Here is a 16848-nt window from a genome sequence, read left to right on the forward strand (position 1 = left end):
AATGCATCAATACAATTATTTTACTGTATTATCTTAACCTTTATTCTTAAGACTACCACCACCTGTGACAATGTGACAACCTCCTATGCCAAAGAGAGTAGGGCAGTGCATGTGTAACATGTGCCAGCATAGCTAGCTGGAGTGTTGCAAAGAATTTTATGTCATTTGTATATCAAACTGATTTGTATAGATGTTTGTGTTAAAATGTATTTGTAAAGCTGCTTGTGTTAAAAATGTATCAACAGTGGGTCCTGCTGGACAGAAAAGAAATATACATGTATGTCAGGCTGTATTGTGATAACTGCTGAAGTGTATATATGTTAACAGAGGATGCTGGAAGGGAAGGGTTTAAGCTCAGTCCAGCATACCTTAAGAAAAATAGCTTTAAATTAAATGACGTGGTTTATGACATAAATATTTTATCTCACAGGTGTGAATGCAGCCAGAGACATAATGTCTGGTCTGGGATCCTTCTCTTATTGTCCTTAGTGGTGAGTTAATTGCTACTCTGGGGTATCAAAGAATGGCTGGTTAGTCTCTACAAGAAGGGTGAAAGTAGTGTAATTGTTTTACAGTCTCCAGGTGTCTTACCAAAGTCCTAGTTGTGCATTGTGACACATCTGTGCTATGTCCTGGTTCAACATCTAGTCAGGAAGATAGTGTGGGAACCACGGAATCAGGTGACAAAGTGTGATGTCATTCTATAGCCAGCACCAAAATTATATTTAGACACTAGTAAGAGATGTGACAAAAGAAACTCATCCATTTCATCTTCCCTTGCTCTAGCAAGTAAGTATGGAACAATAACTCTTTAGTCAGTTTGGAAAATATAGTGAGGCTAGTTAAATGTTGTCTGAATCTTTCCATCTGTGTTTTTTTTTTTATATTTCTTGTGAATTGAAACTCTGGTGTTTATTGTTAATATATTTTCAGCATTTTCATGTTTTCTATTTTATTATTTATTATTAAATATATCTGTACCTTTCATTGTGGGCAGTCTTTCAGAAAATAGTTTATCCTTGGAGAGTAATTGCATTTATTTCGTGAATCTGTGGCTTCATGCTCCTGAAAGCCTTGCTGCTTGTAAACTGGGTATCTTGGTAAAAGCCTTAAAGTAGCTGGCTGGTGGCAGTGAATCTACCTTATAGTCTGGGTGAAGGTACTATAGCAGGTAAATCTGTGCCAGCCTTTCCCAGGTGTGTGTGCATGTGTGTGTGTGTGTGTGTGTGTGTGTGTGTGTGTGTGTGTGTGTGTGTGTGAAAATCAAATTTCATAGAGCGTGTGTGTGCCAGCTATTTAGAACCCAGACACAGAGCACTATTTTCTGCAAAGAGAAAGGTGGAGTCTTATTTGGGACCTGGACTGGAAAGCCAGCCCTAAGACTGGACTGTGCTTCCTATGTGCTTTAAAGGTAAATTGTGCTTGGTGCATTTAACTGCATCTGGAAATACTGTGTATATCCATTTTTGTTCTAAGTGAAAATTTTCCACCAGTGTCAGTGGTGATGACTGAGGCTCCTTGATTGCTGGCCGAGAAGAGGGATGTCACACCACCTAACAGATAATTTACTACTTTTAAGACTAGCAGCTTATAATGGATGCACAATATAATACAGAATGCAGCAAGTACTCATTTACATGTGCATATGCTGCACATATGCATGTTCCAATTATCCAGATTGCAGTTTACAGCAGGGCATGTGTGCCACTGGCATAGAGCTTTTAATTTAAACATTTAAGTTACACATAATTAAAGAATGAACAGTTATTGTATAGTTGGGAAGTGTGGTATTTGAACCCACAATCTCTGATTAATAATAATATTGTACTCGTGGTTTGTGCTACAGAATAGTGCATGCATGTTTGCTTTTAAAGTTGAGATATGCATGCTCAATTTGATACAACTGTATAAAATACTAAAAAAAGATATCTTTAACATTTAATGCTACAATAACACTACTCATCTGTTGCATACATACCACATGCCTCCTTTATCCTTGCCAATCTAGTGGCATGCATCCTAATACTGCACTCACTTTCCATGGCAGCGGTGGAAAAAAAAACTGAACAGAACAGAATACCATTATGCATACCAGTCTTGTCTATATTTAGCTTTTAAGCCTTATAAGTACTCTTTGTAGTCAATAGTTACACATCTGTGGGATGTCCTCCTTCCCCAAATTCCTCAATCCAAACATCAGGGGTACCCCTCTTCCTCCAATGCAGGTCACTAAAGTGGTTCTTACGTTGGACACCAGTGTGAGGGATACTGATAGCACTGGTCACAGCTCAGGCCAAACTATCCCAAGCCTCTGACTTATAATGGGATCCAGAATACTTCCCCTGCAACAACCTGGCACTGTGATGTTACACTGGATGTAGGTTCTCTTTTTACAGTTATTACCAACAATCACAGAGTGCTGACAGTTAGAGAATTTTTGCTTGATTTTACCAAATACATGCAGGCATATATCAATACTATCTGCCAAATGTTAATGTTAGTTTTAACAAATAATACCTTTTTATTTCAAGAACAACTGTATAAACAAAAGCGAGGAGTTGCCATGGCATACCCGTCACCAAGAGCTATGCCAACATTGTAATGAATATATGGGAATGCAGCTTTATTTTAAATTTCCATGATCCATGTTTGTTTAATCATGCTGTCTTTTATCACCAGTCTGTTGATGACCTGTTCTTAACCTGGAGGGGAAATGTTGAGTCTTTCAATAAATCTTATGAATATTTATCAACAAATGTACCATTCTTAAAGTTTTAAAAATGCGTTTCGCCTGATAGTATAGAATTCCTTGACATTACAATTTTTAAGAATAACAATTGTAAACTAGAAACTACTTTATATCAGAAACCCACCAAGTGGAATGCTTACCTAAATTGTAATAGCATGCATTCGCATTTTACATTCAATAATATTGTGAAGAGGTAGGTGCATAGAGTGGCAAAGCTGAATACTTTAGATTTCAACATGGACTCCCAACTATATAAGTTAGCAGTTGATTTCATTGACAGAGGTTATAAAGCTAAGGAAGTCAATGCTGTTTGTGAAGAAATTAAACAGCAACATTCACTTGCAATGAAACCCACTTTTTCTGTTAATACTGAAGAAACAATAAGTAGAGCACATCCCAGAAACATGATGTTTGACATAATAGAAACACCAACAACATTAAATGTATAATTTCCAAATATTGGCACATTTTACATGATGTCCCTGAACATGCCTTAAACATATTTGCATGGCCTAGTTTTGGATAAAAACATAGTAATAACTTGAAACATCTGCTTTGTTACAAAGAACAGTCATGCATAAGGCTACATCATGAAACTATAAGGTCAGGCACATTTAAATGTGGTGGATGTGTTTGTTGTAAATTTATATCCACAGGAAAATCTTTTGTACATCCAGTTACTAGGTCTAAGTTTGAATTAACTGTTTATTGTAACTGCAAGACAAAGAATCTGGTTTATCTAGCCTTATGTAACCAATGCCAAACTTATTATGTTGGCAAAACTAACCAAAACTTAAAGAATGCATCTGTAACCACCTTTCTGATGTAAGAAGACATGTTGATACAAATGATTGTATAAGAATAAATTAGAAGAAGATTTTAATCATGATTTAATTTTTTTGATATTGACTGTTTTAAATGAGCCTCTTTGAGGGGGGAATGTAGAACATTTGACTGAATTTGAGGAATACCATTTGATACTGAGTTTGAAAGCAAGCATACCACTAGGACTTAATGGTTATACATCTTTTAAATCTTTGCTGAGAGAGTTAAACAAGCAGGTCTGCTTAGCCTAGTTAATTGGTATTATCAATTATATTAGATCATGTGATCTTTTAGAGTATTTACACACTGATTCATTTTGTTGATTTTATGTTGCCTGAAGAAGCCTGTACTTCATAGGATCATAGGATCATAGGAGGTTACTATGCCAATGGCCCTGGGGCCCTTACAAGCCTAGCCACGTTCAACCTGTGTTCCTAAGGGTGTCTGGTTCAAGCAGACACTAAAATCAATACCTATTGCCCCTGTCCAAGAGGGACACAGGTGGAACCCCAGGGTGAATTTCCAGTTACCCATACAATCATCCAAATTACACTTAAATAGGGCCAACAAGAGGCTTTGTTTAACATGAATAGGAAGCTTGTTCCAAAAGTGGCAACATTTTTAAAGTTGTATTGTTTGCTTTGTCTACATTAAACAAGTTATACTTCTCCGAACTGTTCCTGTTTCCAGTGGTTTGTTTTCACTTCACTGTGATCTGATAACTCTTATTCACTGGATTTACTGTTACTGACTGGTTTGTGCATGTTGTATAACATAGCAAACAAGCTATCTTTGTTTTTGCTACAGACTAATGCATGCATACTTACTTTTACAGTTGAGATATGCATGCTCATGTTGATACAACTGTACAAAATAACAAAAAAACTATCTTTAACTTTTAATGCTAAAATAACACTACTCTTCTGTTGTATGCATACAACATGCCTCCTTCATCCTCGCCAGTCTAGTGGCATGGGTCCTAACATTGCACTCCCTCTCCATGACAGCTGTGGAAAAAACTGAACAGAACAGAATGCCATTATGAATACTAGTCTTGCCTATATTCAGCTTTTAAGCCTTCCAAATACTCTCTGTAGTTGTCCTCCATCCTAAATTCCTCAATCCAAGTGCCAGGTGGAGGTTGTTGTAGTGCTGCCTACATTGTTCACCAGTGCAGGGGATACCAGTGGCATTAATCACCTCCTGGGTCAAACTATATCAAGCCTCTGACTTATTCTGGGACCCAGAATAGTCCCATTTCAGCAAACGGGCACTGTGGTGTTTCACTAGGAGTCCAACAAAATCTTGGACTCTTAGGCACCTCATCTCTGAGCCCTAGCTTTCATACCCTCTCCACGAATTCCTACCATGTCTATCACTGATCAAGAGCAATGAAGAATGATGGCATCCCACACATTGCAGTTATTGCATTTACTGGGAGTATGCACATTGCTCACCATTGTGCAAACACTATGTGGGATGGTAAGTGTTGCACAACAGTGGAAAACAATGCAATTGTAAGGTTATTTGATGTACAGGCAGTTGAGTATGTGTGTTTTGACAAATGTGAAAGTCCTGACAGTCCAGAGAGCAGAAATATACTTACAGGAATATAGTACGCAGTATACCCACAGTCATACATTTGATAATAAATGTGATAATACATAGATAAATAAATAAATAAATAACTGACACAATGCTAGTGTCTCAGCCCTCAAACATATAATTAATATTAGCTACACTATGTCAAGAGCTGTAAGTGAGAGTGACTATAATGGGAAGTGGAACAGCAGTAGATGATTATGGCATATGCTGTATTTGAAACCAGGACCATGTGCATGATAGTTCTACACTAACACCTGTTGCCACAAGAGAGATGAAATAACAGCTGTTCATGTTTCAGTTCATTGCTATAAACTGCAATGTCACAACAGCAAAACAAAGGTTGTACATGCTGTACTAGGACACAAGACCATCCTTATTCCAGTCCTATACTTATACCTGCTGCCACAGGCAATAGCACTGACTTAATGTATTTGGTTTGTGTTTTTACCTGTCTACTTTCTGGGTGGTCTACTTATCAAAAAAAAAGGAGAAATACTTGAAATGAAGAAATGCAATGTATGATGAACATAGTAGAAAATGTTAGTACACATTTCTACGTAGGTCTGGATTTCAACTCTCACTGTAATGTACCTTCAGAAAATAGGATGGATGTTTTATGCCTCTTTGTCACACAGACTGCTTGCAGCAAAGAACTGAAGTCATTCATTACACAACCAACTGCAGTTGAATGTACACTGATATCAAACCATAAACTATTATTTGCACATTTATTAGATGTATTCTATTTGGATGTAGTGCACTTAGTGATCACACAGCCTGTTATGATTATTAATTCCAAATATACATCTCTATCTTACCTTTCTGTGTTTCTTAGTCATTCTTCAATTATCTGATCAATACTCTGACACATGCAGTGTTTAAGACATGCTATATCATTGGCCTTAAAATGTCTGAGGATATTAACTGAGAATAATATGATATGCAGTTGCCAACAACTGAAGTGCAAGATTGATGGCACAAACAAGCATAAAATGCTCTTTTGAGTGGGAGCAAAGGTGAGTTACTGTTATGGCACATACAAGGGTACACTGCTCTTTGGAGGGGGGGCAACAAAGCTGAGTTATTGTTATTGCACAAACAAGCATAGGCTGTTCTTTTGAGGAGAGCAAAGGTGAGTTATTGTTATTGCACAAACACGAATGGACTGTTCTTTTGGGGGGAGCAAAGATAAGTTATTGCTATGGCACAAACAATGATATATTGCTCTTGTTACTCTGCTTGTTTTGCATCCTGCCTTTTGTTTGATCTTGTGTGGGTTGTAAAGTCAGAACCTGCAATGTGTGTCATTATTTTCTAATGTATCTGCTGTCACATGTTAAATTAATTTCTGTACAAATCTCCTACCTTTTACTTGCTTACTGTACCGAGTTATGAAATACAAGGATATGCCATAAAGTTATTAAACAATACACTCCAGTTTTGGGACTTACCTTTTAAATGCAGCAGTTGCCACATTGTTACTTCAGGGCTGACTCTGTCTGATGGAAGCAGTACACAGCCAATAAATGGTGAGGTAAAGATTGTGTGAGTTGCCAGGCATCAATGTGAATATATGTATGTGAGTAGGAGGAAGGTTCTAGGTGGTGAGTGAGTGTATTATGCATTGTCTCTTAGCCAATACAAGGGCACACTGAGCATGTCTATGTCTGCCTACATCCACAGCAACTGGTGGTTCCCCCTCTGACTCCTTACCTGATTATGACTGTGGTGACCTTGGCATTGGCGGTGGGATATGTGCCTCTTACCCTTGCTGATCCTGCTGCAGCTGTTTCCTCAGGTTTATGTTGTGTAGCATGGCACAAAGTGTGAAAATTTCTGTATGTGTGCATGGATTGTACTGTAGGGCTCCTCCAGGTGTATTTAGGCACTGGAACTATGAATTCAGCAGGCATAATACATACTTTATGACATTTCCGGTTTGAGTGTGTGCATAATTATGTTGTTCTTCTGTGGGTGTGTGTACATTTCTGATGGGTGTCATCAGCCACAGTTTCAGTGCATAGCATGCATCCCCCAGTAAATGACCCTGTGGGATATCTACCTAGCAAACATCTGGTATAGTTGGGAGGTGTGCAAAACATGTGAGTCATAGTAACTGCCAGAGTTGCCAGCACACACATTCAAGATGATTCCCATGGCATTACATATGATGTTGATAGATTAGTTGCCCTTTCTGTTAATGTATAGCCTACCCTGTTCCTCGGGTAGTGCCTTAATTTCTAGATAAGTGCAATCTATGGCACCCAGTACTTCAGGGTAATGTGCTGTTAGAAGTGTATTGAAGGCATGGGCTTGTTTGCCAAGCCATTTCAGAAGTACACATGATTGACAATACATGAAAATGGAATGCTGTATGTACCTATGAACAAATATGTGCAAATGTTTCAGGGACAGGTCCTTGGATAGCGCGTTTAGCATTTCAAAGATGTTTTGTTAGCAAAATGGGTCATTTGTCTGTTCTTTTGTAGAGGTCTGTCTGATAAATATGTATAAATGTTTCAGGGACAGGTCTATTGATAGGACTTTTATCATTTCAGAGATGTTTTGTTAACAAAATGGATAATTTTCCGTGTTCTTTTGTGTGTGTGGGGGGGGGGGGGCTGTGTGATAAGTATGTACAAATGTTTTAGGGACAGGTACTTTGATAGCACTTTTAGCATTTTAAGGCTGTTTTGTCAGTAAAATGGGTCATTTGCATGTTCTTTTGTAGGAGGAGCAAAGATGAGTTACTGTTATAGCACAAACAGGAATGGACTGTTTTTTGGGGTGGAACAAAGGTGAGTTGCTATTATGGCACAAACAGGAATGGACTGTTTTTTGGGGTGGAACAAAGATGAGTTACCATTATAGCACAAACAGGAATGGACTATTATTTGGGGTGGAACAAAGGTGAGTTGCTATTATGGCACAAACAGGAATGGACTGTTTTTTGGGGTGGAACAAAGGTGAGTTACTATTATGACACAAACAGGAATGGACTGTTTTTTGGGGTGGAACAAAGGTGAGTTACTGTTATGGCACAAACAGGAATGGACTGTTTTTTGGGGTAGAACAAAGGTGAGTTACTGTTATGACACACACAAGGACATGTTGCTCTTGTTACTCTCCTTGTTTTGCATCCGGCCTGTTGTTAGTATTTCACATCTCTAGACTGTTTATGTTTCTCAGGTGGTTAAAACTGACTGGCTACCTTTTCTGTTTTATCTGAAAACAGTTGTTTTGTATTTATGTGATACTTATGTGTATTATGCTTCTGTTGTCTTTTAGGACACCTACAAGTATGCCACTCAAGCATGTCGATCCACAAAGGTCCACCTTTACTGATGGGGAAAATCAAATAATCGTGGATGGGTTTTGGCAACATGGTGCTTTTCTTCTGGAAAGTGACAGGGAGATATGGCACACCAGATGCGAATATGGAAGGAAGTTTTCCAAAATGTGAATGCTGTGGGTGGCCATGACAAAACATACAAACAGGAGCACAACAGGGTCACTGGCATGATCATTACTACATACAGGCGAGCAACTGCAGTGTGCCATGACCAAGTGACTACTGGGGAGGGCCTGCTAGGGAACCCCCACTAACCACCATTGAATAGTTCCTAGCCAAAACAGAGATCCAGACAGCTCCCAGGAGAGTACAGGACACTATGTCCTGGATGTGGGTGCAGCACCTTCTGAGGTAGCAAGCACATCCCAGGAGGAGCTTCCAGGTAGGCTTTGTTATCTGAACAGTTGTATACTGTTGTCTATTAAACAATTGAAATTAATAAGTTCATTCTGTGTCACATCTTTTTTTTTGGGGGGGGGATTGAAGATTGCTACAGTTGTAAGCTTAGGTTGGAGTTGTCAGCAATGTTCTTGTTGACATCAGACTTAATGCATATAAAAAGGGGTAAATGTATTATCCTCTGTGTTACTGTTAATTGTGATGATGTTGCCCCTACCTCTTGCTTAACTTCTTCCAGGACTGTCTGGAGTACAACACAGTATATTTCCTGCAGCTGGTAAGCCAAATATTTTTATGCCAGTACTGCTGAGCAATTTAAAGAAATACTGTTGTGGGTTGATTTTCATCTTAGGCTTTATGTGTGTATATCTATACTGTCTATAATATTGGCAGCACTGTTCATTTATTAGCATGGATTGCACTATAGTACTACATGTATTAATGTATTCCTGTGTTTCTTGCTTTCCATCACAGGTGATCATGATAGCCAGAGTGTGGGCACTTTGCCACCTGATGTCAGTGTATCGGCTGATGATGGTGGCCAAACTGAGGCACAGTCAGAGGATGCAGAGGTTGAATCTGACACAGAGGCTGATATACAGCTATCCCCTGGATTTCCATTGGGCACAGCCAGTAGGCCTATGCCTACCCAATCCACTGAGCCCACAGATATTGGACAGGTGGAGAACAAGAAGATTGATCAGGGAAGTCTGGATACTGCAGCTTCAGTGCCTGTTGAGTCTGGCCATAGCTAAAATATGGGCAAGGTGCCACACAGAGGGATTCATAGGGGTGCTTGGAAGTGGCCTGCTATCCCTCCTCCACCTGTGCAGGTGTCAATTCCTGTGCCATTCAATGTATGTTTAGGGCCATTATGGAGGCACAGATACATTCCCATAAGTGCTTCAGACAAATACTCAGAGTTGTGGATGTGGCACAGTCTGACATGCATGACTGCCTTCACTGTATTTCTGATTCAATGGATAAGAAGAATGACATGTTGGAACGTGGGTTGTCTGTGATGACCGAGGGGTGTCTGTCATGGAATGAGCAGTGTTTTTGATGGAATGTCTGCTGGGAGGGAAACAGCATCCTCGTGGGCATAGGTCAGCCACATCATCTGCTGTCAGCCAACATGGTCATGCACGATCATGCACTCACAGTGGCAGTACTTCCCCTGCTCCATCAGTAAGTGTGTTGTCCAAACCCAGATGTGGCAGGCCATGAGTCCATGGTCTTGGGCATCTCCATGAAGGGACCTCATTCAGCAAACATCAGTCACACTCAGGTAGCAGCACTGCATCTGACATCAGTGCAACTCCTGGCAGAGCCAGTTCTCATTGTCAGGGATGACAATGATGAACTGCCACCTCTACCATGCATGGCTCACACCTGTCCAACAGATGAAGATGTAGAGCTAGTATAGAGATTGACCGTGTTCATGCAGACACTCACACATCAATTTCCCCTGGGAGACTCCTACAGACACACACACAACAGTTACTCATTTTGTTTCACTGGCAATTTTTTATCATAATATCTACCTTCTTGTCCTTCTTACTCACACACACTCACCAACTTTTTGTGTCAGCCTAGGCTTCCTGCCCCCCCCCAACACACACAACACCCTATGCAAGTGATGATAACTGTGCCATATTCCTGCTTTCTAATCTTTTGGATTCAGGGATTCAAAAGCTGTGTATGATGTTCAGGGTGCTTAGCTAACTTAATGCTTAATATATCTGCATTTGTGGTATTGAACTGCTCATTGTACCTTTGACTTATATTGACCTTGGAAAGTTAGACATTTGATAGCATTAACATTTCAAAACTGTATATTTAATGCTCTTGTAAGGGTTGTGAAGTCAGAAAATGCAATGTGGGTGGGGGCATGGGCAGGATGCTGACAGGCTGACAACACATCTTCTTAGCTCTGCTATCCAAGCTATATTTCCAACTATTTAAACTTACAGATTTATATCTACTACATTTCTTAGAAGTCTACATTGGATTATTTTATCTTAATTCTTCAATTTTTTCCATCAAAATGTACTCAGAGGAGTTTCTAAAAGAGCGGCTCACAGGATCTATCAATGCAGAAGGAACTACAATCTTTATTGACTACCATGCAGGACCTATCCTTGAAATTTGATAAAATGGACAATAGACTGGATTCATTTAAGAAGAAATGTACAAAACAAATGGAAAGGTTACAGGAAATGGTGATGCAACAAAAAACTCAGATTGCCAGCATAGAAGACTCATTAAATAACTTGGAAAACATAATTACAGAACAAGAGTTTCAGCTTAATTTTCTCACAAAACAAAATTGATGACCTAGAAAATAGGTCCAGAAGAAATAACCTGCACATCTATGGATTACCAGAAGAGACTGAAGAAGACACTATGGTAAATGTTCTTGCAGCCTAGCTTCCAAGCAGTTTAAGTTTACCTGAGTCTGTTGTTTATAGAATTGATAGAGCCCAAAAGTCACTGGCAGTTTCTTCATCTCCTAATAAAGTAAATAAAAAACTGAGATCAATAACAGTAAAGTTTCTCTCTTCTCAAGATAAAAAATTTATATTGAAAACAACATGGTCAAATTCACCAGACAAATTTAATGACAATGTAATAAGATTTGGCAATGGCTACTCATCAACAGTAATCTCTAAAATAATAGAATATGTACCATTAATAACAGAATTGAAGAAGAGAGAATTCAAAGTTCATTTATTGTTTCCTGCAGACTTAAAATCTTATTTCCTGAAGGAGCAAAAACATTTGATACACTGGATGCAGCTATATCTTATTTGACATCCAACAAAATCTTAGATTAAACATGGACTGGAATGGACTTTCTCTAAAGCATCAAGCACAGAAAAATGAATAGAAAACACTAGATAAGAAGAAGAGGCTAAAAGACAAACACATTTTAAACCTTGTCTTTATGCATTTATTCTCTCTCTTTTTTACATCACTCTCATTAAATCCAAAAAGATCTACATGATAACTTGCATGGTTACCTTAAATTTATAACAAATTGAAGCCTTTCAACCAAAAGAATACAATTCCAAAGGAAATAAGGTAAACACGTTTTATTCTTAATACTATTCCGTTGTCACTGAATTGACATTCATATAATGCTTGAAGTAATACTTAACATATAAATAGAAATAAGTCTTAAAAATACTAATGATAGTAATACAAAACTTTCAAGAATATTACAAAGCATTATTTACTTATATTGATATGTATATATATTCTGTTCAAGTATTAATTCTTATTTAATTTTATAAAATGAAAAGGAAGTGACTAAAAAGAATGAGAAATTAACTATATGACATATCACACTGCATATTCCTTTACATGATAGTGGTATGGAGATTTAATGGTATACTGAATTAGTACAAACGTCTTGAAAAGATCTAAGCTTTAAAAAAAGAAGTGTGGAGAACTTGCTTTAATAATATTTCAGTGTAACTGTTTCATGAGTTGAGCTGTTCTGGATATTGATATACATTTAATGTGGAAAAGGGAGTGTATTATTTATGTGTAACAGTCTTAGAAGTCATTTTCTCTGCAATAAACTTTTATATTTATAGATGTTATCTGGTCTGCACAGACAGTTATGTAGTGAAGGGGAAATATGTCAAAGATTCAAAAAGCTTGAGATGCATTCAAAAGCATTCAAACTATTTACTTACTTGTTTCTCAGCTTCCCACTGATGTTACAAGCCAAAACACATCTCTTTTTGTTCTCACAATGGCATTTTACAGGAATAATCCTTTAAGAATCCAAAAACCCATTTGCGAATGCGCAAAAAGCTGAAAACAAAACCAAATGGCTCAGAAATGATGTGAGCATTTGGGTTAAAAGTTTATTTTTCTTTTGTCATGGTTACTGTTGTGTCAGTGGTTTGATGAATACTGACCATTCTGCCAATATATCTCATACATTTCAGGAAGAAGGATGTTCCTCTTTAAGTTCCTCTCAAAGAACAATGAAGAATTATATTGTACAGGGTACACAGGGTGGCTCAGAAGGTGGTGATCGACACATTGCTAGTACTGGGGTACTCCACTTATATTTTTGGTTAAATATATTGAGGAAAGACAATGAGAATGGACAGCCCCTTTTTATCGGTGGGCCAGATGAGTACTGGTATTATTTCTACAGAAGCCCAAGAATTATAATATAATTTAGAACAGCTACTCTTCAAAGAAATGAAACGGCACTTTAACAATTTGGGATTACAGTGATACTTAGAGTTAGATGTGTCACCAAGGGGAATCTATGCCTTTAAGAGTCCCACAACTCTATTTGATCCCATCTATGAGATGGAGAAACTTTTTTGGGGATCGTTGGCTTGCAGCAGCTCACCAGTTTTCTATCGACTGGATTGCAATTTTAGTGGAGAGTGAACAGTTGAAGCAATGTAAAATAAAAGATGATATAAGTGGTTTATATACTGATCTTTTCTCCCATTTTAGTGCTGCCCATTTAGATAGCTTGTTGGGGAATATTAGAGAAAAACTAAAACTTTTGAAGTAGAGCTGGTAGAAAAGAAAAAAGTAAAATTAAAGAGGGATATACATGACAATGACAGTGGGCATACCTTCATTTGGAGGTCCAATCATAAGGCAGAAACACAGGGCAAGCCCACATGTCAAACTAGAGTTTTTAAAAAGACTCAGACTGTATAATTTGTATCATCAGAAGGGACGGGCTACACTGGGGGGAGAAAGTGTTGATAATACATTTCCTTCCTTTCCCCCTGCACAAGATTCATTAATGCATGAGCAGCATTTTTGAGGCAATAACTGGGGACAAGGTGAATACAACAACTGAAAAAGAGGGAGGAATGTCAATGGAGCATATGCAAATATGGCTGAAGGACAACATAGACCATTTTATAAAAGAGGAAGATGGTGATGAATTAATTGATAGTGCTTTATATGTTGTGACCGAATTTGATAATAGGAATGAAGACTTTGTTGGTTCTTAATTTGTCAAGGTGTATGCTACAGAATGAACAAATAAATGTTTTGAACTTGGGTCTAAACTTTATACTGATAGTGATGCCACACCTTTATGTTTTAAAACAAGAAGTTTTTCAGTTTGCTCATAAGTTACATCTAAATTGTTTAGATTTTTACTATAAAAAAGTGTACTGGATGTCTCTAATATTTCATGCAATTCAGATGATAGTTCCTTTTCCTGTGTATCTGAAATGAATGACGAAATATATGATGATTCTGCTGTTAATGCTTATTATTTGTTAGATACTTTGAGTGTTACTTATAAGTGTAATTTTCTACATCTATATAACAATGCGTGCATAAAACAATTCTCAGTTATGTTTAATCATTCTGTTGAGAAGGTATACAAGGATTTTATGAAAAATACATATCAAGTATGTTATGATTTAACTAGGCTTTAAAGGACCTTAGCATGAGAAAAGATTTGGTTATAAAACCTTCTGATCAAGAAAATAAGATAGTCATTATGCATCATACTCAATATGCACATTATGTGCTATGAACTTCTAAAAGATGAGAAAGTTTATGAAAGAAGTAATATCAATTCATATAATGATGCATTATTATGATTTAAAAGTCTGATGGAGAAAGGTTTAAGGTTAGGGTACCTATCTAATTAAGAAGTGGACCGGAAGTTTAATGTGGATGGTTGCAGTATTGCACCTTTTTATTATTTACCTAAAGTGCACAAAGGTCCACAGAATCATCCTGGTTGTCTGATTATATCAGCATGCAACTATTTTCTGCATAATATAGGCCTTCTACTACATCAATATCTACTCCCCTTTGTGTCTAAACTTTCCTCAAATATCAAAGATACCTTTGACTTTTTGAATAAAATTTCTATGCTTAAGTGGAAAAAAAGAAATTTACTAGGTCACCCTAGAGGTTAGACGTCTCTATACCAATATTAAACATGAAGATGGTATATGAAAATTATATTATTTCTTGGGTGATAGTCCTGTTTCAAATTATATCATTGAGTTGATACATTTTTTGTCTTTTAAATAATTATTTTATATTTGACAATGTCATTTATCATCAACTACAAGGCAAGTCTATGCGGGAAACTTTTGTCCCTATGAATGCAAATTTAATGATGGCCCTATTTGAAGTAGATTATCTGTATAAGCATGCATTCATGAAAAACATGTTCTATGTTATTATAGGTACATAGATGACTTGATATTTATCTGTCAAGGTTGTCAAAATGAAGTTGAAAATTTTGTTTCTGATTTGCAAGAAAATATATATAATTTAACTTCTGAAGGTTTACAGTATGTTAATGAAGTTGTTTTTTTGGACATATGTTTGAAAGGTTTTGAAAATGGTGAAATAAGAACATCAGTTCATAGAAAAATTTTGGATAGAGGCCAGTATTTGTATGGGGGCAGCTGCCATTCCCCCATTTAATTTTATTGTTGCCTTATGGGGAATTATCACATATAATTTGTAAAAATGGAAATAATTTTATGATGAAGCCCAAAGGGCAGTTTGTATGTTTATAAATAGGGGATATGATTGTGATTCAGTTAATAAAGCTTTACAACAAATGTTGGGGGATTGTAACAAACAAGAAAAGTAGTAAAAATTATTATGGTTACAGAAATAGAATAATTAATCATGAAAGAAGAAACATGTATTGTGTCATGACTTATAACATTCTAAGTGAAAGAAATAGTTGATGTTCTAAAATATTATTAGAATTTTCTGATTAGAGGTGAACTATCTAACATATTATGGGAAGTTTCCTTTTATTTTTTATAGGTGTGGGTAAAACCTAAAAGACATGTTAGTCTTTGGTAACTTGGTGTCTTTTGATATTAATATTATTAGGCATCCATTTGGATTGGGTACTTTTCCCTGTGATAACTGTAGTGTTTGTAAGTTTTTGGTCCATTGTTTTGTGAAAATTAACAATGTAAGTTTCTATCCAGCAGATATTTTTAATGTAATAATAAGGGCATTAGATATGCCCTGAGGTGCCCTTGTAACTTATTTTACATTGGGGAAAGTAAAAGACTATTTAGAACAGGATTTCAAGAGCATATCGAGTACATTAAGAAACAAAAGATGGAAAGTTCTGTAGCAGTTCATTGTAAACAAACACATGGCAGTGATTTTTCACTACTACAAGGTATATTTTGTGAAAAAGTTCATGTTAAGGTTGGGGAAAATTCTATATTGAAAGATAAGTTACTTTATAAAGAATCTAATTTTATAATACAATATAGTACTCTGATGCCTTTGGGTTTGACATTTAAGTTAAATTGGAAATATTTAACATAATTGCTTTATTGGATAATTAATTAATTGTTATTTTAGAGTATATTATAAATTGTGTTTTTTTAAAGTTGTTTACCACTGCTTGAAGGCTAAGAAGCTAAGGTGTTAGAGAGATCAATACATTTTACACTTTTTGGGTCAGTAGCCTGTTGTTTTTGCTAGTATTTATTTACTTGTTTCTCAGCTCCCTGCTGAGAAAAATATCTCTCATTGTTCTCATGATAAAATTTTACAGAATTAATCCTTTAAGAAGCCTAAAATACCTTTGCAAACATGCAAATAGCTGAAAATGAAAATAAATGGCTCAGAAATGATGCGAGCAGTTGGGTTAAACGTCAAACAAGAGCTGCTTGAGTTTTCTCAGCTTTTTAAAGGGCTATTACCATAATTTCATTCAAACTGCATTGCTAAAACTGTTTCAGAAGTAATTTAGTGAGATACTAACAGGCAATTAAGCTTACTGAAAGTGACATAATATATATAAATTCACTCTTAAACTACTTGACAGTGATGTAAATTAATAAATTATTAAAAAAACAAAATTATGTAAACTAGACAAAACTATATTAGAGTATAATGCTGACACTATAAT

Source organism: Protopterus annectens, chromosome 4.part1 (assembly GCF_019279795.1).
Source record: "Protopterus annectens isolate FY-2018-M chromosome 4.part1, PAN1.0, whole genome shotgun sequence".
In the NCBI taxonomy this organism is placed as follows: Eukaryota; Metazoa; Chordata; order Ceratodontiformes; family Protopteridae; genus Protopterus; species Protopterus annectens.